Raw genomic sequence first — 27,721 nt, 5'->3', positions numbered from 1 at the left:
AACTTACCTTTTCTGTCCAAGTGCTCTAATTTTCCAATTCTCATCATATCTTCATTTCTCATCATGTCCAGCCTCTCCTCATCACAACCCCGCTTCTCCTACTCATAACGTCCCTGCTTCTCATCATCACCTCACCAATTCCCCTCGTCATGTCTCCATTTCTCCTCTGCATGTGGCACCTCCTATATCTTCCCAGTATATCTCGCTTTGTCTTCTCTCCCATTCAAGCTGGTTTCGTCACATTTCATCCGTTTTCATCCAAACCTTGGCAGGCTTGATGAGATTTTCCTTCTTCTTTGCTGCAAAAGAGGATGTAGTGAGTAGGAATTATAGTTAAGGAATGAGCACAAAGCAGTTTAAACAAGAAAAAGAGCAATCAGAGATTGCAAACCCTCACCAGGATGTATTTTCAGTGGTTTTTAAGGATTTTGTGTTAAAACAACTATGGCGGCCAAACCACGTGAATGATGACATCTTCTTTTTTTTTCTAAACTAATTTATTCCTAGATTATGCTCAAGAAATTTCATCTTGATCGGATGAAGTTTTGTACTTGTCGAATTATGACATCATAATGAAGGCAACTATGACATCATCATTAACATATTTTATTCCCCATGGAGAGTTCTTTACAATGAGCCGTGTCTCAATTTTTTCGATTCAGCGCTTTCGGTGATATAGAGGTGCAAAGTTTTTCGGTTTTTCCAATATGGCGGCCGAACCACGTGACCAATGATGTCATAATTTTTTTTTTTCCACCAGTTTATGCCGACATGGCGCTCAAGAAATTTCATCTAGATCGGATGAAGTTTTGTACTTGTCGAATTATGACATCATAATGGAGGCACCTATGACATCATCATTAACATATTTTATTCCCCATGGAGAGTTCTTTACAATGAGCCATGTCTCAATTTTTTCTATTCAGCACTTTCGGAGATATAGAGGTGCAAAGTTTTTCGATTTTTCAAAGATTGCAGCCGAACCACGTGACATATGACGTCATAATTATCATTAGAAAATTCTACACGTGGAGTTGCACCTATGGTGAAAATTTCCTGTCAATCGGATCAACGGTTGCAGAGAAAATCATATTTATTCTGTGCGGACAAACAAACAAACAGACAAACGGACTCAAATGCAATACCTTCTCCTCTGGCGAGGGTAATTATATTAACATCTATGATCCAAGGGGAATGGACTGGTCCATTTAATACATGCACATGCAGTTGGGAGCCAATGGGGCATAGTGGTGGAACAGTGAGAAAGCCGACAAGTACAAATACATTCAAAGTACACCGCCCCATGCCAAATAATTAAATATGCTGCAGCGCGGCATTGCCGGGGCGCCTTCGGCGCCCGGCAATACCGCAGTGCAGCTCATTGAGGCTGCATTGGGAGGGAGAGGTGTACACTAATTGATTGATTAATTGTATAATTAAAATCAATAAAAGATTATCACAAAATATTTTCATAATCAATTGGCTAATCGCATAACTAAACCACTAGTGCTTCATCCGAAGATGTATCTTTTAGAAATTAATTAAATAAGTCATTTATAAATAATTAATTGATTACTCAATAAATAATTAATCGATTAATCAATAAATACTTAATATATGAAATGATTAATCAATAAATCAAAAATATCCTTGATAGCCACATCACTTGGTCACTCATGTCCAAATATTAAATTCCCAGCTCAAAAGGTGCCTGAGATATTGGCCAAATGAGAAACAAAATAAATAAATGATTAATAATGAAAATAAATAAATAATAATCATAAAAAAATTAAATTATTAATCAATTTGGTCAGAGAACACATAAACTACCACTATTTCATCAGAATCTGTAACTTAAAAAAAAAAACATTTTTTGTCATTAATCGAATAATTAAATAATTAATCGATTAATTGATTAATTAATAAATCAAAAATATCCTTTGCAGCCAAATCACCTGGTCATTGGCATGTCCAAATATCAGCTTCCTAACTCAAAAGGTGCCTGAGTTAATGGTCAGAAGAGAAATGAAATTTAATTAATTAAATAAGTACTTAATTAAACGCTAATAATTAAATAACTCCTCAATTAATTGATTATTCAAAAAACAAAAAAGACCGTTTTTGACAAAGGACCTCCTCGCTATTGTGCCGAAATTTCAGCTTCCTAGCTCAAAGGATGGCTGAGATATCGCCCGGACAACCAAGAAAGAAAACAAATAAATAAATGACAAGTACACATACATTCAAAGTACACCGCCCCCATGCCAAATAATTAAATATCCTACAGCGCGGCATTGCCGGGGCGCCTCCGGCGCCCGGCAATACCGCAGTGCAGCTCATTGAGGCTGCATTGGGAGGGAGAGGTGTACACTAATTGATTGATTAATTGTATAATTAAAATCAATAAAAGATCATCACAAAATATTTTCATAATCAATTGGCTAATCGCATAACTAAACCACTAGTGCTTCATCCGAAGATGTATCTTTTAGAAATTTAATTAAATAAGTCATTTATAAAAAATTAAATAATTAATTGATTACTCAATAAATAATTAATCGATTAATCAATAAATACTTAATAGATGAAATGATTAATCAATAAATCAAAAATATCCTTGATAGCCACATCACTTGGTCACTCATGTCCAAATATTAGCTTCCCAGCTCAAAAGGTGCCTGAGATATTGGCCAAATGAGAAAGAAAATAAATAAATGATTAATAATGAAAATAAATAAATAATAATCATAAAAAAATTAAATTATTAATCAATTTGGTCAGAGAACACATAAACTACCACTATTTCATCAGAATCTGTAACTTTTTAAAAAAAAAATTTTTTGTCATTAATCGAATAATTAAATAATTAATCGATTAATTGATTAATTAATAAATCAAAAATATCCTTTGCAGCCAAATCACCTGGTCATTGGCATGTCCAAATATCAGCTTCCTAACTCAAAAGGTGCCTGAGTTAATAATGGTCAGAAGAGAAATGAAATTTAATTAATTAAATAAGTACTTAATTAAACGCTAATAATTAAATAACTCCTCAATTAATTGATTAATCAAAAAACAAAAAATACCGTTTTTGACAAAGGACTTGCTCACTATTGTGCCGAAATTTCAGCTTCCTAGCTCAAAGGATGGCTGAGATATCGTCCGGACAACCAAGGAAACAAGAAAACAAACAAGTACACATACATTCAAAGTACACCGCCCCATGCCAAATAATTAAATGTGCTGCAGCGCGGCATTGCCGGGGCGCCTCCGGCGCCCGGCAATACCGCAGTGCAGCTCATTGAGGCTGCATTGGGAGGGAGAGGTGTACACTAATTGATTGATTAATTGTATAATTAAAATCAATAAAAGATTATCACAAAATATTTTCATAATCAATTGGCTAATCGCATAACTAAACCATTAGTGCTTCATCCGAAGATGTATCTTTTAGAAATTTAATTAAATAAGTCATTTATAAAAAATTAAATAATTAATTGATTACTCAATAAATAATTAATCGATTAATCAATAAATAATTAATAGATGAAATGATTAATCAATAAATCAAAAATATCCTTGATAGCCACATCACTTGGTCACTCATGTCCAAATATTAGCTTCCCAGCTCAAAAGGTGCCTGAGATATTGGCCAAATGAGAAAGAAAATAAATAAATGATTAATAATGAAAATAAATAAATAATAATCATAAAAAAATTAAATTAGTAATCAATTTGGTCAGAGAACACATAAACTACCACTATTTCATCAGAATCTGTAACTTAAAAAAAACAAATTTTTTGGGTCATTAATCGAATAATTAAATAATTAATCGATTAATTGATTAATTAATAAATCAAAAATATCCTTTGCAGCCAAATCACCTGGTCATTGGCATGTCCAAATATCAGCTTCCTAACTCAAAAGGTGCCTGAGTTAATAATGGTCAGAAGAGAAATGAAATTTAATTAATTAAATAAGTACTTAATTAAACGCTAATAATTAAATAACTCCTCAATTAATTGATTATTCAAAAAACAAAAAATACCGTATTTGACAAAGGACTTGCTCACTACTGTGCCGAAATTTCAGCTTCCTAGCTCAAAGGATGGCTGAGATATCGTCCGGACAACCAAGAAAGAAAGAAAGAAAACAAACAAACAAGAAACCAGAGTGAAAACTGAGTACTCTCTTTCAGCGTGCGTCACTGCCGAGCCCCCTTTGGTGCCCGGCAATGACGATTTGCAATGCCTGGAGATGGCATAGGAAAGGAGCGGTGTACAACAAGAAACCAGAGTGAAAACTGAGTACTCTCTTTCAGCGTGCGTCACTGCCAAGCCCCCTTCGGTGCCCGGCAATGACGATTTGCAATGCCTGGAGGTGGCATAGGAAAGGAGCGGTGTACAACAAGTACACATACATTCAAAGTACACCGCCCCATGCCAAATAATTAAATATGCTGCAGCGCGGCATTGCCGGGGCGCCTCGGGCGCCCGGCAATACCGCAGTGCAGCTCATTGAGGCTGCATTGGGAGGGAGAGGTGTACACTAATTGATTGATTAATTGTATAATTAAAATCAATAAAAGATTATCACAAAATATTTTCATAATCAATTGGCTAATCGCATAACTAAACCAGTAGTGCTTCATCCGAAGATGTATCTTTTAGAAATTTAATTAAATAAGTCATTTATAAAAAATTAAATAATTAATTGATTACTCAATAAATAATTAATCGATTAATCAATAAATACTTAATAGATGAAATGATTAATCAATAAATCAAAAATATCCTTGATAGCCACATCACTTGGTCACTCATGTCCAAATATTAGCTTCCCAGCTCAAAAGGTGCCTGAGATATTGGCCAAATGAGAAAGAAAATAAATAAATGATTAATAATGAAAATAAATAAATAATAATCATAAAAAAATTAAATTATTAATCAATTTGGTCAGAGAACACATAAACTACCACTATTTCATCAGAATCTGTAACTTAAAAAAAAAAATTTTTTTTGTCATTAATCGAATAATTAAATAATTAATCGATTAATTGATTAATTAATAAATCAAAAATATCCTTTGCAGCCAAATCACCTGGTCATTGGCATGTCCAAATATCAGCTTCCTAACTCAAAAGGTGCCTGAGTTAATAATGGTCAGAAGATAAATGAAATTTAATTAATTAAATAAGTACTTAATTAAACGCTAATAATTAAATAACTCCTCAATTAATTGATTATTCAAAAAACAAAAAATACCGTATTTGACAAAGGACTTGCTCACTACTGTGCCGAAATTTCAGCTTCCTAGCTCAAAGGATGGCTGAGATATCGTCCGGACAACCAAGAAAACAAACAAGAAACCAGAGTGAAAACTGAGTACTCTCTTTCAGCGTGCGTCACTGCCGAGCCCCCTTCGGTGCCCGGCAATGACGATTTGCAATGCCTGGAGGTGGCATAGGAAAGGAGCGGTGTACAACAAGTACACATACATTCAAAGTACACCGCCCCATGCCAAATAATTAAATATGCTGCAGCGCGGCATTGCCGGGGCGCCTCCGGCGCCCGGCAATACCGCAGTGCAGCTCATTAAGGCTGCATTGGGAGGGAGAGGTGTACACTAATTGATTGATTAATTGTATAATTAAAATCAATAAAAGATTATCACAAAATATTTTCATAATCAATTGGCTAATCGCATAACTAAACCACTAGTGCTTCATCCGAAGATGTATCTTTTAGAAATTTAATTAAATAAGTCATTTATAAAAAATTAAATAATTAATTGATTACTCAATAAATAATTAATCGATTAATCAATAAATAATTAATAGATGAAATGATTAATCAATAAATCAAAAATATCCTTGATAGCCACATCACTTGGTCACTTATGTCCAAATATTAGCTTCCCAGCTCAAAAGGTGCCTGAGATATTGGCCAAATGAGAAAGAAAATAAATAAATGATTAATAATGAAAATAAATAAATAATAATCATAAAAAAATTAAATTGGTAATCAATTTGGTCAGAGAACACATAAACTACCACTATTTCATCAGAATCTGTAACTTAAAAAAAAAATTTTTTTGGGTCATTAATCGAATAATTAAATAATTAATCGATTAATTGATTAATTAATAAATCAAAAATATCCTTTGCAGCCAAATCACCTGGTCATTGGCATGTCCAAATATCAGCTTCCTAACTCAAAAGGTGCCTGAGTTAATAATGGTCAGAAGAGAAATGAAATTTAATTAATTAAATAAGTACTTAATTAAACGCTAATAATTAAATAACTCCTCAATTAATTGATTATTCAAAAAACAAAAAATACCGTATTTGACAAAGGACTTGCTCACGACTGTGCCGAAATTTCAGCTTCCTAGCTCAAAGGATGGCTGAGATATCGTCCGGACAACCAAGAAAGAAAACAAATAAATAAATGATTAATAATGAAAATAAATAAATAATAATCATAAAAAAATTAAATTATTAATCAATTTGGTCAGAGAACACATAAACTACCACTATTTCATCAGAATCTGTAACTTTAAAAAAAAAAAATTTTTTGTCATTAATCGAATAATTAAATAATTAATCGATTAATTGATTAATTAATAAATCAAAAATATCCTTTGCAGCCAAATCACCTGGTCATTGGCATGTCCAAATATCAGCTTCCTAACTCAAAAGGTGCCTGAGTTAATAATGGTCAGAAGAGAAATGAAATTTAATTAATTAAATAAGTACTTAATTAAACGCTAATAATTAAATAACTCCTCAATTAATTGATTATTCAAAAAACAAAAAATACCGTATTTGACAAAGGACTTGCTCACTACTGTGCCGAAATTTCAGCTTCCTAGCTCAAAGGATGGCTGAGATATCGCCCGGACAACCAAGAAAGAAAACAAACAAGTACACATACATTCAAAGTACACCGCCCCATGCCAAATAATTAAATATGCTGCAGCGCGGCATTGCCGGGGCGCCTCCGGCGCCCGGCAATACCGCAGTGCAGCTCATTAAGGCTGCATTGGGAGGGAGAGGTGTACACTAATTGATTGATTAATTGTATAATTAAAATCAATAAAAGATTATCACAAAATATTTTCATAATCAATTGGCTAATCGCATAACTAAACCACTAGTGCTTCATCCGAAGATGTATCTTTTAGAAATTTAATTATATAAGTCATTTATAAAAAATTAAATAATTAATTGATTACTCAATAAATAATTAATCGATTAATCAATAAATAATTAATAGATGAAATGATTAATCAATAAATCAAAAATATCCTTGATAGCCACATCACTTAGTCACTTATGTCCAAATATTAGCTTCCCAGCTCAAAAGGTGCCTGAGATATTGGCCAAATGAGAAAGAAAATAAATAAATGATTAATAATGAAAATAAATAAATAATAATCATAAAAAAATTAAATTGGTAATCAATTTGGTCAGAGAACACATAAACTACCACTATTTCATCAGAATCTGTAACTTAAAAAAAAAATTTTTTTGGGTCATTAATCGAATAATTAAATAATTAATCGATTAATTGATTAATTAATAAATCAAAAATATCCTTTGCAGCCAAATCACCTGGTCATTGGCATGTCCAAATATCAGCTTCCTAACTCAAAAGGTGCCTGAGTTAATAATGGTCAGAAGAGAAATGAAATTTAATTAATTAAATAAGTACTTAATTAAACGCTAATAATTAAATAACTCCTCAATTAATTGATTATTCAAAAAACAAAAAATACCGTATTTGACAAAGGACTTGCTCACGACTGTGCCGAAATTTCAGCTTCCTAGCTCAAAGGATGGCTGAGATATCGTCCGGACAACCAAGAAAGAAAGCAAGAAAACAAACAAACAAGAAACCAGAGTGAAAACTGAGTACTCTCTTTCAGCGTGCGTCACTGCCGAGCCCCCTTTGGTGCCCGGCAATGACGATTTGCAATGCCTGGAGATGGCATAGGAAAGGAGCGGTGTACAACAAACAACCAGAGTGAAAACTGAGTACTCTCTTTCAGCGTGCGTCACTGCCGAGCCCCCTTTGGTGCCCGGCAATGACGATTTGCAATGCCTGGAGATGGCATAGGAAAGGAGCGGTGTACAACAAACAAGAAACCAGAGTGAAAACTGAGTACTCTCTTTCAGCGTGCGTCACTGCCGAGCCCCCTTTGGTGCCCGGCAATGACGATTTGCAATGCCTGGAGATGGCATAGGAAAGGAGCGGTGTACAACAAGAAAGAAAACAAACAAGTACAGATACATTCAAAGTACACCGCCCCCATGCCAAATAATTAAATATCCTACAGCGCGGCTCATTGAGGCTGCATTGGAAGGGAGAGGTGTACGCTAATTGATTGATTAATTGTATAATTAAAATCAATAAAGGATTATCACAAAATATTTTCATAATCAATTGGCTTATAGCATAACTAAACCACTAGTGCTTCATCCGAAGATGTATCTTTTAGAAATTTAATTAAATAAGTCATTAATAAAAAATTAAATAATTAATTGATTAATAAATAAATAATGAATCGATTAATCAATAAATAATTAATCGATTAAATGATTAATCAATAAATCAAAAATATCCTTGATAGCCACATCACTTGGTCACTTATGTCCAAATATTAGCTTCCCAGCTCAAAAGGTGCCTGAGATATTGGCCAAATGAGAAAGAAAATAAATAAATGATTAATAATTAAAATAAATAAATAATAATCATAAAAAATTAAATTATTAATCAATTTGGTCAGAGAACACATAAACTACCACTTTTTCATAAGAATCTGTAACTTTAAAAAAAAAAAATTTTTTGTCATTAATCAAATAATTAAATAATTAATCGATTAATTGATTAATTAATAAATCAAAAATATCTTTGCAGCCAAATCACCTGGTCATTGGCATGTCCAAATATCAGCTTCCTAACTCAAAAGGTGCCTGAGTTAATGGTCAGAAGAGAAAGGAAATTTGATTAATTAAATCAGTACTTAATTAATCGCTAATAATTAAATAATACCTCAATTTATTGATTAATCAAACAAAAAAAATACCGTTTTTGACAAAGGACTTGCTCACTATTGTGCCGAAATTTCAGCTTCCTAGCTCAAAGGATGGCTGAGATATCGCCCGGACAAACAAGAAAGAAAACAAACAAGAAAGAAAACAAGTACACATACATTCAAAGTACACCGCCCCATGCCAAATAATTAAATATGCTGCAGCGCGGCATTGCCGGGGCGCCTCCGGCGCCCGGCAATACCGCAGTGCAGCTCATTAAGGCTGCATTGGGAGGGAGAGGTGTACACTAATTGATTGATTAATTGTATAATTAAAATCAATAAAAGATTATCACAAAATATTTTCATAATCAATTGGCTAATCGCATAACTAAACCACTAGTGCTTCATCCGAAGATGTATCTTTTAGAAATTTAATTATATAAGTCATTTATAAAAAATTAAATAATTAATTGATTACTCAATAAATAATTAATCGATTAATCAATAAATAATTAATAGATGAAATGATTAATCAATAAATCAAAAATATCCTTGATAGCCACATCACTTAGTCACTTATGTCCAAATATTAGCTTCCCAGCTCAAAAGGTGCCTGAGATATTGGCCAAATGAGAAAGAAAATAAATAAATGATTAATAATGAAAATAAAGAAATAATAATCATAAAAAAATTAAATTGGTAATCAATTTGGTCAGAGAACACATAAACTACCACTATTTCATCAGAATCTGTAACTTAAAAAAAAAATTTTTTTGGGTCATTAATCGAATAATTAAATAATTAATCGATTAATTGATTAATTAATAAATCAAAAATATCCTTTGCAGCCAAATCACCTGGTCATTGGCATGTCCAAATATCAGCTTCCTAACTCAAAAGGTGCCTGAGTTAATAATGGTCAGAAGAGAAATGAAATTTAATTAATTAAATAAGTACTTAATTAAACGCTAATAATTAAATAACTCCTCAATTAATTGATTATTCAAAAAACAAAAAATACCGTATTTGACAAAGGACTTGCTCACGACTGTGCCGAAATTTCAGCTTCCTAGCTCAAAGGATGGCTGAGATATCGTCCGGACAACCAAGAAAGAAAGCAAGAAAACAAACAAACAAGAAACCAGAGTGAAAACTGAGTACTCTCTTTCAGCGTGCGTCACTGCCGAGCCCCCTTTGGTGCCCGGCAATGACGATTTGCAATGCCTGGAGATGGCATAGGAAAGGAGCGGTGTACAACAAACAACCAGAGTGAAAACTGAGTACTCTCTTTCAGCGTGCGTCACTGCCGAGCCCCCTTTGGTGCCCGGCAATGACGATTTGCAATGCCTGGAGATGGCATAGGAAAGGAGCGGTGTACAACAAACAAGAAACCAGAGTGAAAACTGAGTACTCTCTTTCAGCGTGCGTCACTGCCGAGCCCCCTTTGGTGCCCGGCAATGACGATTTGCAATGCCTGGAGATGGCATAGGAAAGGAGCGGTGTACAACAAGAAAGAAAACAAACAAGTACAGATACATTCAAAGTACACCGCCCCCATGCCAAATAATTAAATATCCTACAGCGCGGCTCATTGAGGCTGCATTGGAAGGGAGAGGTGTACGCTAATTGATTGATTAATTGTATAATTAAAATCAATAAAGGATTATCACAAAATATTTTCATAATCAATTGGCTTATAGCATAACTAAACCACTAGTGCTTCATCCGAAGATGTATCTTTTAGAAATTTAATTAAATAAGTCATTAATAAAAAATTAAATAATTAATTGATTAATAAATAAATAATGAATCGATTAATCAATAAATAATTAATCGATTAAATGATTAATCAATAAATCAAAAATATCCTTGATAGCCACATCACTTGGTCACTCATGTCCAAATATTAGCTTCCCAGCTCAAAAGGTGCCTGAGATATTGGCCAAATGAGAAAGAAAATAAATAAATGATTAATAATTAAAATAAATAAATAATAATCATAAAAAATTAAATTATTAATCAATTTGGTCAGAGAACACATAAACTACCACTATTTCATCAGAATCTGTAACTTTAAAAAAAAAAAAATTTTTGTCATTAATCAAATAATTAAATAATTAATCGATTAATTGATTAATTAATAAATCAAAAATATCTTTGCAGCCAAATCACCTGGTCATTGGCATGTCCAAATATCAGCTTCCTAACTCAAAAGGTGCCTGAGTTAATGGTCAGAAGAGAAAGGAAATTTGATTAATTAAATCAGTACTTAATTAATCGCTAATAATTAAATAATACCTCAATTTATTGATTAATCAAACAAAAAAAATACCGTTTTTGACAAAGGACTTGCTCACTATTGTGCCGAAATTTCAGCTTCCTAGCTCAAAGGATGGCTGAGATATCGCCCGGACAAACAAGAAAGAAAACAAACAAGAAAGAAAACAAGTACACATACATTCAAAGTACACCGCCCCATGCCAAATAATTAAATATGCTGCAGCGCGGCATTGCCGGGGCGCCTCTGGCGCCCGGCAATACCGCAGTGCAGCTCATTGAGGCTGCATTGGGAGGGAGAGGTGTACACTAATTGATTGATTAATTGTATAATTAAAATCAATAAAAGATTATCACAAAATATTTTCATAATCAATTGGCTAATAGCATACCTAAAGCACTAGTGCTTCATCCGAAGATGTATCTTTTAGAAATTTAATTAAATAAGTCATTTATAAAAAATTAAATAATTAATTGATTACTCAATAAATAATTAATCGATTAATCAATAAATAATTAATAGATGAAATGATTAATCAATAAATCAAAAATATCCTTGATAGCCACATCACTTTGTCACTCATGTCCAAATATTAGCTTCCCAGCTCAAAAGGTGCCTGAGATATTGGCCAAATGAGAAAGAAAATAAATAAATGATTAATAATGAAAATAAATAAATAATAATCATAAAAAAATTAAATTATTAATCAATTTGGTCAGAGAACACATAAACTACCACTATTTCATCAGAATCTTTAACTTTAAAAAAAAAATTTTTTTTGTCATTAATCGAATAATTAAATAATTAATCGATTAATTGATTAATTAATAAATCAAAAATATCCTTTGCAGCCAAATCACCTGGTAATTGGCATGTCCAAATGTCAGCTTCCTAACTCAAAAGGTGCCTGAGTTAATGGTCAGAAGAGAAAGGAAATTTAATTAATTAAATAAGTACTAAATTAATCGCTAATAATTAAATAACTCCTCAATTTATTGATTAATCAAAAAAAAAAAATACTGTTTTTGACAAAGGACTTGCTCACGATTGTGCCGAAATTTCAGCTTCCTAGCTCAAAGGATGGCTGAGATATCGTCCGGACAAACAAACAAGAAAGAAAATAATGAAAATAAATAAATAATAATCATAAAAAAATTAAATTATTAATCAATTTGGTCAGAGAACACATAAACTACCACTATTTCATCAGAATCTGTAACTTTAAAAAAAAAAATTTTTTTTGTCATTAATCGAATAATTAAATAATTAATCGATTAATTGATTAATTAATAAATCAAAAATATCCTTTGCAGCCAAATCACCTGGTCATTGGCATGTCCAAATATCAGCTTCCTAACTCAAAAGGTGCCTGAGTTAATAATGGTCAGAAGAGAAATGAAATTTAATTAATTAAATAAGTACTTAATTAAACGCTAATAATTAAATAACTCCTCAATTAATTGATTATTCAAAAAACAAAAAATACCGTATTTGACAAAGGACTTGCTCACTACTGTGCCGAAATTTAAGCTTCCTAGCTCAAAGGATGGCTGAGATATCGTCCGGACAACCAAGAAAACAAACAAACAAGTACAAATACATTCAAAGTACACCGCCCCATGCCAAATAATTGAATATGCTGCAGCGCGGCATTGCCGGGGCGCCTCCGGCGCCCGGCAATACCGCAGTGCAGCTCATTGAGGCTGCATTGGGAGTGAAAGGTGTACACTAATTGATTGATTAATTGTATAATTAAAATCAATAAAAGATTATCACAAAATATTTTCATAATCAATTGGCTAATCGCATAACTAAACCACTAGTGCTTCATCCGAAGATGTATCTTTTAGAAATTTAATTAAATAAGTCATTTATAAAAAATTAAATAATTAATTGATTACTCAATAAATAATTAATCGATTAATCAATAAATACTTAATAGATGAAATGATTAATCAATAAATCAAAAATATCCTTGATAGCCACATCACTTGGTCACTCATGTCCAAATATTAGCTTCCCAGCTCAAAAGGTGCCTGAGATATTGGCCAAATGAGAAAGAAAATAAATAAATGATTAATAATGAAAATAAATAAATAATAATCATAAAAAAATTAAATTATTAATCAATTTGGTCAGAGAACACATAAACTACCACTATTTCATCAGAATCTGTAACTTTAAAAAAAAAAAATTTTTTGTCATTAATCGAATAATTAAATAATTAATCGATTAATTGATTAATTAATAAATCAAAAATATCCTTTGCAGCCAAATCACCTGGTCATTGGCATGTCCAAATATCAGCTTCCTAACTCAAAAGGTGCCTGAGTTAATAATGGTCAGAAGAGAAATGAAATTTAATTAATTAAATAAGTACTTAATTAAACGCTAATAATTAAATAACTCCTCAATTAATTGATTATTCAAAAAACAAAAAATACCGTATTTGACAAAGGACTTGCTCACTACTGTGCCGAAATTTCAGCTTCCTAGCTCAAAGGATGGCTGAGATATCGTCCGGACAACCAAGAAAACAAACAAGCAAGAAAACAAACAAGAAAACAAACAAGTACACATACATTCAAAGTACACCGCCCCATGCCAAATAATTAAATATGCTGCAGCGCGGCATTGCCGGGGCGCCTCCGGCGCCCGGCAATACCGCAGTGCAGCTCATTGAGGCTGCATTGGGAGGGAGAGGTGTACACTAATTGATTGATTAATTGTATAATTAAAATCAATAAAAGATTATCACAAAATATTTTCATAATCAATTGGCTAATCGCATAACTAAACCAGTAGTGCTTCATCCGAAGATGTATCTTTTAGAAATTTAATTAAATAAGTCATTTATAAAAAATTAAATAATTAATTGATTACTCAATAAATAATTAATCGATTAATCAATAAATACTTAATAGATGAAATGATTAATCAATAAATCAAAAATATCCTTGATAGCCACATCACTTGGTCACTCATGTCCAAATATTAGCTTCCCAGCTCAAAAGGTGCCTGAGATATTGGCCAAATGAGAAAGAAAATAAATAAATGATTAATAATGAAAATAAATAAATAATAATCATAAAAAAATTAAATTATTAATCAATTTGGTCAGAGAACACATAAACTACCACTATTTCATCAGAATCTGTAACTTAAAAAAAAAAAAATTTTTTGTCATTAATCGAATAATTAAATAATTAATCGATTAATTGATTAATTAATAAATCAAAAATATCCTTTGCAGCCAAATCACCTGGTCATTGGCATGTCCAAATATCAGCTTCCTAACTCAAAAGGTGCCTGAGTTAATAATGGTCAGAAGATAAATGAAATTTTATTAATTAAATAAGTACTTAATTAAACGCTAATAATTAAATAACTCCTCAATTAATTGATTATTCAAAAAACAAAAAATACCGTATTTGACAAAGGACTTGCTCACTACTGTGCCGAAATTTCAGCTTCCTAGCTCAAAGGATGGCTGAGATATCGTCCGGACAACCAAGAAAGCAAACAAGAAAGAAAACAAACAAGAAAACAAACAAGAAAGAAACCAGAGTGAAAACTGAGTACTCTCTTTCAGCGTGCGTCACTGCCGAGCCCCCTTTGGTGCCCGGCAATGACGATTTGCAATGCCTGGAGATGGCATAGGAAAGGAGCGGTGTACAACAAGAAAGAAACCAGAGTGAAAACTGAGTACTCTCTTTCAGCGTGCGTCACTGCCGAGCCCCCTTTGGTGCCCGGCAATGACGATTTGCAATGCCTGGAGATGGCATAGGAAAGGAGCGGTGTACAACAAGAAAGAAACCAGAGTGAAAACTGAGTACTCTCTTTCAGCGTGCGTCACTGCCGAGCCCCCTTTGGTGCCCGGCAATGACGATTTGCAATGCCTGGAGATGGCATAGGAAAGGAGCGGTGTACAACAAGTACACATACATTCAAAGTACACCGCCCCATGCCAAATAATTAAATATGCTGCAGCGCGGCATTGCCGGGGCGCCTCCGGCGCCCGGCAATACCGCAGTGCAGCTCATTAAGGCTGCATTGGGAGGGAGAGGTGTACACTAATTGATTGATTAATTGTATAATTAAAATCAATAAAAGATTATCACAAAATATTTTCATAATCAATTGGCTAATCGCATAACTAAACCAGTAGTGCTTCATCCGAAGATGTATCTTTTAGAAATTTAATTAAATAAGTCATTTATAAAAAATTAAATAATTAATTGATTACTCAATAAATAATTAATCGATTAATCAATAAATACTTAATAGATGAAATGATTAATCAATAAATCAAAAATATCCTTGATAGCCACATCACTTGGTCACTCATGTCCAAATATTAGCTTCCCAGCTCAAAAGGTGCCTGAGATATTGGCCAAATGAGAAAGAAAATAAATAAATGATTAATAATGAAAATAAATAAATAACAAGTACACATACATTCAAAGTACACCGCCCCATGCCAAATAATTAAATATGCTGCAGCGCGGCATTGCCGGGGCGCCTCCGGCGCCCGGCAATACCGCAGTGCAGCTCATTGAGGCTGCATTGGGAGGGAGAGGTGTACACTAATTGATTGATTAATTGTATAATTAAAATCAATAAAAGATTATCACAAAATATTTTCATAATCAATTGGCTAATCGCATAACTAAACCAGTAGTGCTTCATCCGAAGATGTATCTTTTAGAAATTTAATTAAATAAGTCATTTATAAAAAATTAAATAATTAATTGATTACTCAATAAATAATTAATCGATTAATCAATAAATACTTAATAGATGAAATGATTAATCAATAAATCAAAAATATCCTTGATAGCCACATCACTTGGTCACTCATGTCCAAATATTAGCTTCCCAGCTCAAAAGGTGCCTGAGATATTGGCCAAATGAGAAAGAAAATAAATAAATGATTAATAATGAAAATAAATAAATAATAATCATAAAAAAATTAAATTATTAATCAATTTGGTCAGAGAACACATAAACTACCACTATTTCATCAGAATCTGTAACTTAAAAAAAAAAAAATTTTTGTCATTAATCGAATAATTAAATAATTAATCGATTAATTGATTAATTAATAAATCAAAAATATCCTTTGCAGCCAAATCACCTGGTCATTGGCATGTCCAAATATCAGCTTCCTAACTCAAAAGGTGCCTGAGTTAATAATGGTCAGAAGATAAATGAAATTTAATTAATTAAATAAGTACTTAATTAAACGCTAATAATTAAATAACTCCTCAATTAATTGATTATTCAAAAAACAAAAAATACCGTATTTGACAAAGGACTTGCTCACTACTGTGCCGAAATTTCAGCTTCCTAGCTCAAAGGATGGCTGAGATATCGTCCGGACAACCAAGAAAACAAACAAACAAGCAAGAAAACAAACAAGAAAACAAACAAGTACACATACATTCAAAGTACACCGCCCCATGCCAAATAATTAAATATGCTGCAGCGCGGCATTGCCGGGGCGCCTCCGGCGCCCGGCAATACCGCAGTGCAGCTCATTGAGGCTGCATTGGGAGGGAGAGGTGTACACTAATTGATTGATTAATTGTATAATTAAAATCAATAAAAGATTATCACAAAATATTTTCATAATCAATTGGCTAATCGCATAACTAAACCAGTAGTGCTTCATCCGAAGATGTATCTTTTAGAAATTTAATTAAATAAGTCATTTATAAAAAATTAAATAATTAATTGATTACTCAATAAATAATTAATCGATTAATCAATAAATACTTAATAGATGAAATGATTAATCAATAAATCAAAAATATCCTTGATAGCCACATCACTTGGTCACTCATGTCCAAATATTAGCTTCCCAGCTCAAAAGGTGCCTGAGATATTGGCCAAATGAGAAAGAAAATAAATAAATGATTAATAATGAAAATAAATAAATAATAATCATAAAAAAATTAAATTATTAATCAATTTGGTCAGAGAACACATAAACTACCACTATTTCATCAGAATCTGTAACTTAAAAAAAAAAATTTTTTTTGTCATTAATCGAATAATTAAATAATTAATCGATTAATTGATTAATTAATAAATCAAAAATATCCTTTGCAGCCAAATCACCTGGTCATTGGCATGTCCAAATATCAGCTTCCTAACTCAAAAGGTGCCTGAGTTAATAATGGTCAGAAGATAAATGAAATTTAATTAATTAAATAAGTACTTAATTAAACGCTAATAATTAAATAACTCCTCAATTAATTGATTATTCAAAAAACAAAAAATACCGTATTTGACAAAGGACTTGCTCACTACTGTGCCGAAATTTCAGCTTCCTAGCTCAAAGGATGGCTGAGATATCGTCCGGACAACCAAGAAAGCAAACAAGAAAGAAAACAAACAAGAAAACAAACAAACAAGAAAGAAACCAGAGTGAAAACTGAGTACTCTCTTTCAGCGTGCGTCACTGCCGAGCCCCCTTTGGTGCCCGGCAATGACGATTTGCAATGCCTGGAGATGGCATAGGAAAGGAGCGGTGTACAACAAGAAACCAGAGTGAAAACTGAGTACTCTCTTTCAGCGTGCGTCACTGCCGAGCCCCCTTCGGTGCCCGGCAATGACGATTTGCAATGCCTGGAGGTGGCATAGGAAAGGAGCGGTGTACAATAATCATAAAAAAATTAAATTATTAATCAATTTGGTCAGAGAACACATAAACTACCACTATTTCATCAGAATCTGTAACTTAAAAAAAAAAAATTTTTTTGTCATTAATCGAATAATTAAATAATTAATCGATTAATTGATTAATTAATAAATCAAAAATATCCTTTGCAGCCAAATCACCTGGTCATTGGCATGTCCAAATATCAGCTTCCTAACTCAAAAGGTGCCTGAGTTAATAATGGTCAGAAGATAAATGAAATTTAATTAATTAAATAAGTACTTAATTAAACGCTAATAATTAAATAACTCCTCAATTAATTGATTATTCAAAAAACAAAAAATACCGTATTTGACAAAGGACTTGCTCACTACTGTGCCGAAATTTCAGCTTCCTAGCTCAAAGGATGGCTGAGATATCGCCCGGACAACCAAGAAAGAAAACAAACAAGTACACATACATTCAAAGTACACCGCCCCATGCCAAATAATTAAATATGCTGCAGCGCGGCATTGCCGGGGCGCCTCCGGCGCCCGGCAATACCGCAGTGCAGCTCATTGAGGCTGCATTGGGAGGGAGAGGTGTACACTAATTGATTGATTAATTGTATAATTAAAATCAATAAAAGATTATCACAAAATATTTTCATAATCAATTGGCTAATCGCATAACTAAACCAGTAGTGCTTCATCCGAAGATGTATCTTTTAGAAATTTAATTAAATAAGTCATTTATAAAAAATTAAATAATTAATTGATTACTCAATAAATAATTAATCGATTAATCAATAAATACTTAATAGATGAAATGATTAATCAATAAATCAAAAATATCCTTGATAGCCACATCACTTGGTCACTCATGTCCAAATATTAGCTTCCCAGCTCAAAAGGTGCCTGAGATATTGGCCAAATGAGAAAGAAAATAAATAAATGATTAATAATGAAAATAAATAAATAATAATCATAAAAAAATTAAATTATTAATCAATTTGGTCAGAGAACACATAAACTACCACTATTTCATCAGAATCTGTAACTTAAAAAAAAAAAATTTTTTTGTCATTAATCGAATAATTAAATAATTAATCGATTAATTGATTAATTAATAAATCAAAAATATCCTTTGCAGCCAAATCACCTGGTCATTGGCATGTCCAAATATCAGCTTCCTAACTCAAAAGGTGCCTGAGTTAATAATGGTCAGAAGATAAATGAAATTTAATTAATTAAATAAGTACTTAATTAAACGCTAATAATTAAATAACTCCTCAATTAATTGATTATTCAAAAAACAAAAAATACCGTATTTGACAAAGGACTTGCTCACTACTGTGCCGAAATTTCAGCTTCCTAGCTCAAAGGATGGCTGAGATATCGTCCGGACAACCAAGAAAACAAGAAAACAAACAAGAAACCAGAGTGAAAACTGAGTACTCTCTTTCAGCGTGCGTCACTGCCGAGCCCCCTTCGGTGCCCGGCAATGACGATTTGCAATGCCTGGAGGTGGCATAGGAAAGGAGCGGTGTACAACAAACAACCAGAGTGAAAACTGAGTACTCTCTTTCAGCGTGCGTCACTGCCGAGCCCCCTTTGGTGCCCGGCAATGACGATTTGCAATGCCTGGAGATGGCATAGGAAAGGAGCGGTGTACAACAAGAAAGAAAACAAACAAGTACACATACATTCAAAGTACACCGCCCCATGCCAAATAATTAAATATGCTGCAGCGCGGCATTGCCGGGGCGCCTCTGGCGCCCGGCAATACCGCAGTGCAGCTCATTGAGGCTGCATTGGGAGGGAGAGGTGTACACTAATTGATTGATTAATTGTATAATTAAAATCAATAAAAGATTATCACAAAATATTTTCATAATCAATTGGCTAATCGCATAACTAAACCACTAGTGCTTCATCCGAAGATGTATCTTTTAGAAATTTAATTGAATAAGTCATTTATAAAAAATTAAATAATTAATTGATTACTCAATAAATAATTAATCGATTAATCAATAAATAATTAATAGATGAAATGATTGATCAATAAATCAAAAATATCCTTGATAGCCACATCACTTGGTCACTCATGTCCAAATATTAGCTTCCCAGCTCAAAAGGTGCCTGAGATATTGGCCAAATGAGAAAGAAAATAAATAAATGATTAATAATGAAAATAAATAAATAATAATCATAAAAAAATTAAATTATTAATCAATTTGGTCAGAGAACACATAAACTACCACAATTTCATCAGAATCTGTAACTTAAAAAAAAAATTTTTTTTTGTCATTAATCGAATAATTTAATAATTAATCGATTAATTGATTAATTAATAAATCAAAAATATCCTTTGCAGCCAAATCACCTGGTCATTGGCATGTCCAAATATCAGCTTCCTAACTCAAAAGGTGCCTGAGTTAATGGTCAGAAGAGAAAGGAAATTTGATTAATTAAATAAGTACTTAATTAATCGCTAATAATTAAATAACTCCTCAATTTATTGATTAATCAAAAAAAATAAATAACGTTTTTGACAAAGGACTTGCTCACTCTTGTGCCGAAATTTCAGCTTCCTAGCTCAAAGGATGGCTGAGATATCGTCCGGACAACCAAGAAAGAAAACAAGAAAGAAAACAAACAAGAAAACAAACAAGAAAACAAACAAACAAGAAACCAGAGTGAAAACTGAGTACTCTCTTTCAGCGTGCGTCACTGCCGAGCCCCCTCTGGTGCCCGGCAATGACGATTTGCAATGCCTGGAGATGGCATAGGAAAGGAGCGGTGTACAACAATAAAGAAAGAAACCAGAGTGAAAACTGAGTACTCTCTTTCAGCGTGCGTCACTGCCGAGCCCCCTTTGGTGTCCGGCAATGACGATTTGCAATGCCTGGAGATGGCATAGGAAAGGAGCGGTGTACAACAAGAAAGAAAGAAACCAGAGTGAAAACTGAGTACTCTCTTTCAGCGTGCGTCACTGCCGAGCCCCCTTTGGTGCCCGGCAATGACGATTTGCAATGCCTGGAGATGGCATAGGAAAGGAGCGGTGTACAACAAACAAGAAAGAAAGCAAGAAAACAAACAACCAGAGTGAAAACTGAGTACTCCCTTTCAGCGTGCGTCACTGCCGAGCCCCCTTCGGTGCCCAGCAATGACGATTTGCAATGCCTGGAGATGGCATAGGAAAGGAGCGGTGTACAACAACCAGAGTGAAAACTGAGTACTCTCTTTCAGCGTGCGTCACTGCTGAGCCCCCTTCGGTGCCCAGCAATGACGATTTGCAATGCCTGGAGATGGCATCGGAAAGGAGCGGTGTACAATAATAGGAAACGTGAAGGGAGTACGGAAAATCCATCACTTTTTATGCCTACGCCCCCGACGGTGGCCGGAGGCATTATGTTTTCGGGTTGTCCGTCCATCCGTCCGTCCTTCCGCATGGGCTACACCTTGTTTTTCTCAGCAACCACATGCCCAATTGAGACAAAACATTCAGGGTAGGAGTGACACCCATGCAGAATGTTTTTATCATAATTGTGATGTCATAGGTCACATGGTATGGCAGCCATCTTGGAATAAACGCAAGTAATTAAAAAATTATTTATCGGAAACCGCTGAATGGAAAAATTTGAAACTTTGATTCGCATTGTTTCGCATTGCTTCCATTGGGGTGGTATCAAAAGCATGATAATTATGACATCATAGGTAAAGTGGTATACCAGCCAAAAATGTTTTAATTAAATTCCTTATCCTAAAAATCTGAAATTGCATGCACATGATCTATCACCCATTTGGATTGAAGTATTTAATTTATGACATCATAGGACACATGGTTTGGCAGCCATGTTGGATTTAACCTAAAACCTTTAAAAAAACATCTTAAAACTTTACGTGTGTCATTGACAAGGCATGGCAATTGGCAATTAAAAGATGATCAGAAAAACATCATTGGTCACATGGTGTGGCAGCCATATTGGATTGAAATAAATATTAAATAATTATATCTCTGAAACCTGGTTACCCTATCGACGCGAAATTTTACAAATATCAACTAACACCATTGTTGCATATAATTTGAAAATTATGACATCATAGGTCACGTGGTTTGGCAGCTATCTTGGATAGAAAAATGAACCTTATCCGATCAACACGAAACTTCACAAACATGATCCCCTATCCATACATATGCAGAGTGTACATTTTAAAGGTCATATGTCACGTGGGGTGGCAGCCATATTAGCTTGAAAGCCGATATTTAAAAAAATCCCTTCTCTGAAACCGCTTCATCGATCGATGTGAAACCTGTCATGGCTGGTGAAAATGTGATACTTGGTGACTGAAGCTGAAGGGATTTAAATCAAACTTGTTTATTTTTATGACAGTGAACGATGGCATCTACCCGTTGTGGGACTACGCGGAAGCATATTGGCAACAGTCGCATTGTTCTAGCTCATTAATAAAAAATGTTTCAAAAACTCACCTCAGTATCTAATTTTAATGGATGGAGTTGATGAAGGTGCGGCTAAGAAGAAAGTGGCCGAGAAGTGTACGGCCGTGTCATTTTCCACTCCCTCCTGTGTTACAACCTCGATATTGTCTATATGGAAGGAACATGTGGAGTTAGGGTTTATAAAGCCTTACAAAAGCATTCTGGTCAATTAAAACAAACATCCAAGTCAGAAAGGAGATAAAACATATAGATATTGATTAGAACGGAAGGAATGTCGATTGTGCATGTTCAAATGGGAGAAAATGAAAGGAGCAACAAACCTGTTGTTTCTTCATGTGCAATCAAGGGTGGAAACTGCTCTCTCATCTCATTGCATACCCAGGCCGAGTTGAACAAATTTGTCGCAGCTATTGCAGGATGGCACCAAGTATATGGAGGTATTTGTCGGTGCTGCACTGGTTTTCCTGTTGTGATCCGTCATTTTCTTGTGCAAACTTGAATTTTCTTGTATTATCCTATTGCTGTTTCACAAAAGCATCCACATCCTTTGAACACAGCTGCCCCAAAATTGACCGAAGACCTTTTCGTTCATTGAACTTGATGCTAGTTCAGTTTGCCTCTTCTGCCATAAACTTCAGTAAGTGTTCACCCTGAAATGAGCGCTAACGCAGCGGCTTTGCTCGTCCACCATTTTCTCGTGGACCGTCCACAATTGTCTAACTCAAGGAGACCAAGGAAGAGTGTCATGCGAAGTGCACTTCACAGGCCTGATTGAAGGAGGGGGTTTGCTTGTAGAAGACTGGACATGGTGGAGAAACCGCTTGAGCTGTTCCACAATGGGAACGAGTCAAGGTGAAAAAGAGCTTCGTTTCCAAAAAATAAACAACTTTTTTCTACAGGGTTGAAGGCTCATGCAGGGGCTCTAACACACACACACACACACACACACACACACACACACACACACACACACACACACACACACACACACACACACACACACAGAGCTTGAGGGAAGTGACCACTTCCCAGAGTATTCTGCGTACCTACGACGGCATCTTTATGATGTCAATCTTACTCTCCATACTTAGCAGGGCAATCAAGGTGGAATATCCTCCTCTCCATGGAACCCATGAGGTTTGTCTGTACTCTATCCTTCAAATGCTGAGCACCAAGCAGGAAATAGCACGTACCATATTTCATCTTTGGTATGGCTCGTCCAGGGTCGGAATCAAACTGATGACCTCTGAGACTCAGGGTATATTCTAACAATTATGCTATGGAGTTTCAAGTTATTACAAATATTAAGGCTTAGGCCAAATATAAAGTATTTCTTTCCAATAAGGGTCCATATTTTCAGCAGGTACATATGGAGGATGTGGGTGAAGGTATTCAGGCAGGTGTGCCTAAACGATGCATAAAGGTGATGGGGATTGCATACGAATCACAATAGTCAATATACAAAAGTTAACATTATTTTGTATTATTTTCCCTGAATATTTTCCATCAAGTTGAAGTGTTTGTTTGAACGAGTACATCCGCTCACTACAGGAGCAGCAGGGGGTCATGTTATTATCCTTATTATTATTATTGCCAATTATTATTACTTTTACTGATGTTAGATCAGGTCATTGAAAAGATCAGACCGTGCCTCACCCTTCTAAATTCGCGATAATAAAATTTACGTCCGTAAGAGTGTTTTGAGTTAGGGGGCGGGAAGAGGGGCAATAGCGCAAGTCACAAAACCCTTTGGGGAGTGGGAATATTGTTTCGTAATATCATTAATATTCTGATATTATCATAAGTGCTGCTATTACTTTTGCAATGAGAAGTGGCTTTGGAAAAACGCCATGAAAAACGCCTTGGAAGAATTCCGCAGGAGCGGCAGGAAGGGTCATGTTATTAACCCTTGTGATTCTTCGATGATGGATAATGATGATGATGTTATTAACCTTGTGAATCTGCAGTAGATCTTCGATCAGGTGCGTTCTTCGACATAAGCATAGACTGATGACCGGATTCGTCCAAATTTCTTTCAGTTTAGTGTTAAACAGCAGTAGCGACTGTTTCAAACAGTAATCATACGTGTTTGTGGTTTATAATATTTTTACTTCTGGTCAGGGTGCTCCCACGAAAATGGCACGATGAGCTATTTATTCATGTTAACACCAAAGAAGACCAAACACCAAAGAAGACCAAACACCAAAGAAGACCTCCCACGAAAATGGCACGATGAGCTATTTATTCATGTTAACACCAAAGAAGACCAAACACCAAAGAAGACCAAACACCAAAGAAGACCTCCCACGAAAATGGCACGATGAGCTATTTATTCATGTTAACACCAAAGAAGACCAAACACCAAAGAAGACCAAACACCAAAGAAGACCTCCCACGAAAATGGCACGATGAGCTATTTATTCATGTTAACACGGCGTTTGTTCAAGGAGGAAAATCCGCTTGTGGAGGTGGGATATTATTCGTAATAACATTGTTTTGTAATAACATTAATATTATGCTTTTAATTATCATTAGCACGCCAGTTAGCTGAGATAGACTTTATCGTGTTCTCAATCCATCGGATCACACACACAACACGCCGTTTCCGTGAACAGCTCGAGTTCATTGGAAGCTCGCACCAAACACACTGAGTCCATGGAAATCAGTGGACGAAGAGGAAGAACATGCGAGCAACCAAGGCACAACGGAGCATGCTGGGACCGCGTTAGATGACGTCACGTCCTAAGCAGTAAAACAACAACAACCAATTCTGGCGGTGTTTGTTATTAGAAGCGGCCTTGGAAAAACGCCACGATAAAGCTATCTTAACACGGATATACACCTCAACACGCAACCCCATTGGCAGGTAAAACCCCTTTGGGGAGAGGGGAGATGAATTCGCTTCATTTTGTCCTCCCGTCAAGTTTGGTTGAGATTGGATAAGTAGCGACCGAATGCATAGTGGTCAAAAATCCTCAGACCAAATTGCGCTTTTTAGTATGATTTAATATTGCTTTTGGCATTTCAAAAGATTTGTAATACGATGTCCGTTTTTTCAGGCAGTTTTTCCAGCCAGTCAGACATTTTTTGGTGAAATGTTTTAAATGAACGTGTTGCAAGCAGCGAACCAAAAGGTTAGGTTGCCTGACCTCTGCCCACGTGATGTAAATGGGGGATGGAGTGGTCGCCTTGTCAACATATCTGGTTCAACTTGTAAGTTTAACTTGAGCTTAACACCATTAAGGGCCTTAAAGTTCATCATGCCCACACTATGTATTTCCGTGGACTGTTAAAATACAACCGTCGACTATGCAAGTCTTTTCAATTTCCACGAGACCAACTTTTAGCAGCTCAATGGGTTTGGCAAGTCAGAGGAACCTACACAGACTCAAAAAAGGCCTATGTAACACTTCATACTTTGGAATGAACACATCAGTGAAGCTTGTTTTGCCCAGCAACCCAATTTAATGACATATTTCTCAAACACAAATGTAAGCTAAAGAAAAATTCTGCACCAACAATAAAGCTAAGCGAAAAAAAATCACTCCGTCATCAACCGTTACACCAAACAGTGTTAGGCCTCAAATGGTTATCAGTGGCAGTGAGCCTCGTACAACTGTGAGTAGCACTGTCATACAGTGAGTGAGCAACAAACGCGTGAAGAACAAGCATTCTGAGTATTGCGCTGCAATACATGTCACCTACCAAAGTTCAAAGTGCCATAACTTTGTCAAAAATGATCGAATATGCAAATTTATGCACGGTTGATGCTGGTTTTCAAACTTGATCTGAGGTATGCTGAGACACGTGTGTGTCACGCCTCGCGTCGTTGATAAGCCCGCAAGGTCACTCCGTGGAGCGGCCTGCACCTATTGCACTGTGTGGAATATATAAATTATTACCAACTCACGGTCTGAGGTACTAGCGATTCAAGAGATATCCATTTTTTTATGGCACATTGGAGAAGCCAATGCGAGGTTTCTTCTTCCTCAGCTTGTCACAACTCTGTCAAATGTGATCGAGTTTAAAAAGTCAGAATTTGACCAAATCTGTTTTATTTGTTTGTTAATATACCTCAGCTATTAACAAATCTTAAATTAGAATTTTATTTGAGGTTGAAATGACCGCGACAGGTCGTGTCCAACGATGCTTTCAGTCTGTACATGTGATAAATAATTAAATCCGCACAATAGAACCCCTCTTCTTCTTCACGCAATAACAACTTCTAGCTTCCAGACCGTACATACAATCATCTTGAAATTTTGCATACTTGTTACTCTTCATGAATTCTACAAAAGTATGAAGTTTCACGTCGATCAATAAAGCGATTCAAGATATCCATTTTAAAAATATTTTCGTTTCATTAACGATATCTGCCAAACCACGTGAGCTATCGCAAATTCCAAAAGGACATTTTAGTAGACTGACATGCGGAACAGATCTGTGAAGTTTCCCCTCGATTGGATCAAAAATGAGGGAGGGGCTCGGTTTTAAAGGTTCATGCTTAAAAACGTCATAACTCTGAAACCATGTGACGCATGACGTCATGCTCGCTGACTTATTTGTTCGTCATAGGTATGCGATTCTGCCTGCAAAGTTTGGCCTCGATCTGTTCAGCCGTTGCAGAGAAAAAGGGGTTTTCGTGTTTTCACGAAAAACAATATGGCGCCCGAATCACGTGACCTGTGACGGCATAATTACCATTAAAATATTCTACAGACCGAGTCCCTGCTATGGTGAAAATTTGATCTCAATCGGTCCTATTATTGCAGAGAAAATCTTTTTTAAAGGTAATTAAAACTTTAAATGGCACTGAGTTAAGGATCATCAGAATTATCAGAATTCCCAAAGTTCAAAGTTCCATAACTTTGTCAAAAATGATCGAAACGTCGTGAAGTTCGAACTTGATCTGAAACTTATCATGAGGAAACGATGTGCCAAGTTTGAAATCATTAGCATTAAGCGTTTAGAAAAAAAGTCCGTAAAACTGTTCTTTGCATGACGGACTGACGGACTGATGGACTGACGGACTGACAGACTGACGGACGGAGGGACGGCGTGCAAACCTATAGTCCCCTCCGGTGTACACCGGTAGGGGACTAACAAGCATTCTGAGTATTGCGCTGCAATACATGTCCCCTTCCGGCAGTCTGCCGTCCGGAAAACTGTTGGGGAAATTACCAAAGTTCAAAGTGCCATAACTTTGTCAAAAATGATCGAAACGTCGTGAGGTTCGAACTTGATCTGTAACTTATCATGAGGAAACCATGTACCAAGTTTGAAATCATTAGCATTA

General features: G+C 34.9%; 1 protein-coding gene and 1 long non-coding RNA gene across 4 annotated transcripts in view; both read right to left on the bottom strand.

The window, feature by feature from the left end:
- CAPRIN1 (cell cycle associated protein 1) overlaps nt 1–27,721 on the bottom strand; it is a 273,536-nt gene that overhangs the window by 224,039 nt on the left and 21,776 nt on the right. The window lies entirely within an intron of this gene.
- On the bottom strand, nt 14–23,986 carry LOC137417492 (uncharacterized). The gene is made up of 3 exons (XR_010982454.2): nt 22,746–23,986; nt 22,456–22,572; nt 14–299 (listed from the first exon to the last, which is right to left on the bottom strand). It is a non-coding gene; the product is annotated as an uncharacterized LOC137417492 (long non-coding RNA).

This window comes from Myxine glutinosa, chromosome 8, assembly GCF_964187855.1.
Source record: "Myxine glutinosa chromosome 8, kmMyxGlut1.1, whole genome shotgun sequence".
Taxonomy (NCBI): Eukaryota; Metazoa; Chordata; class Myxini; order Myxiniformes; family Myxinidae; genus Myxine; species Myxine glutinosa.
Note: the sequence above shows the minus strand (reverse complement) of the source record. Positions and strands in the feature narration are given on the sequence as shown.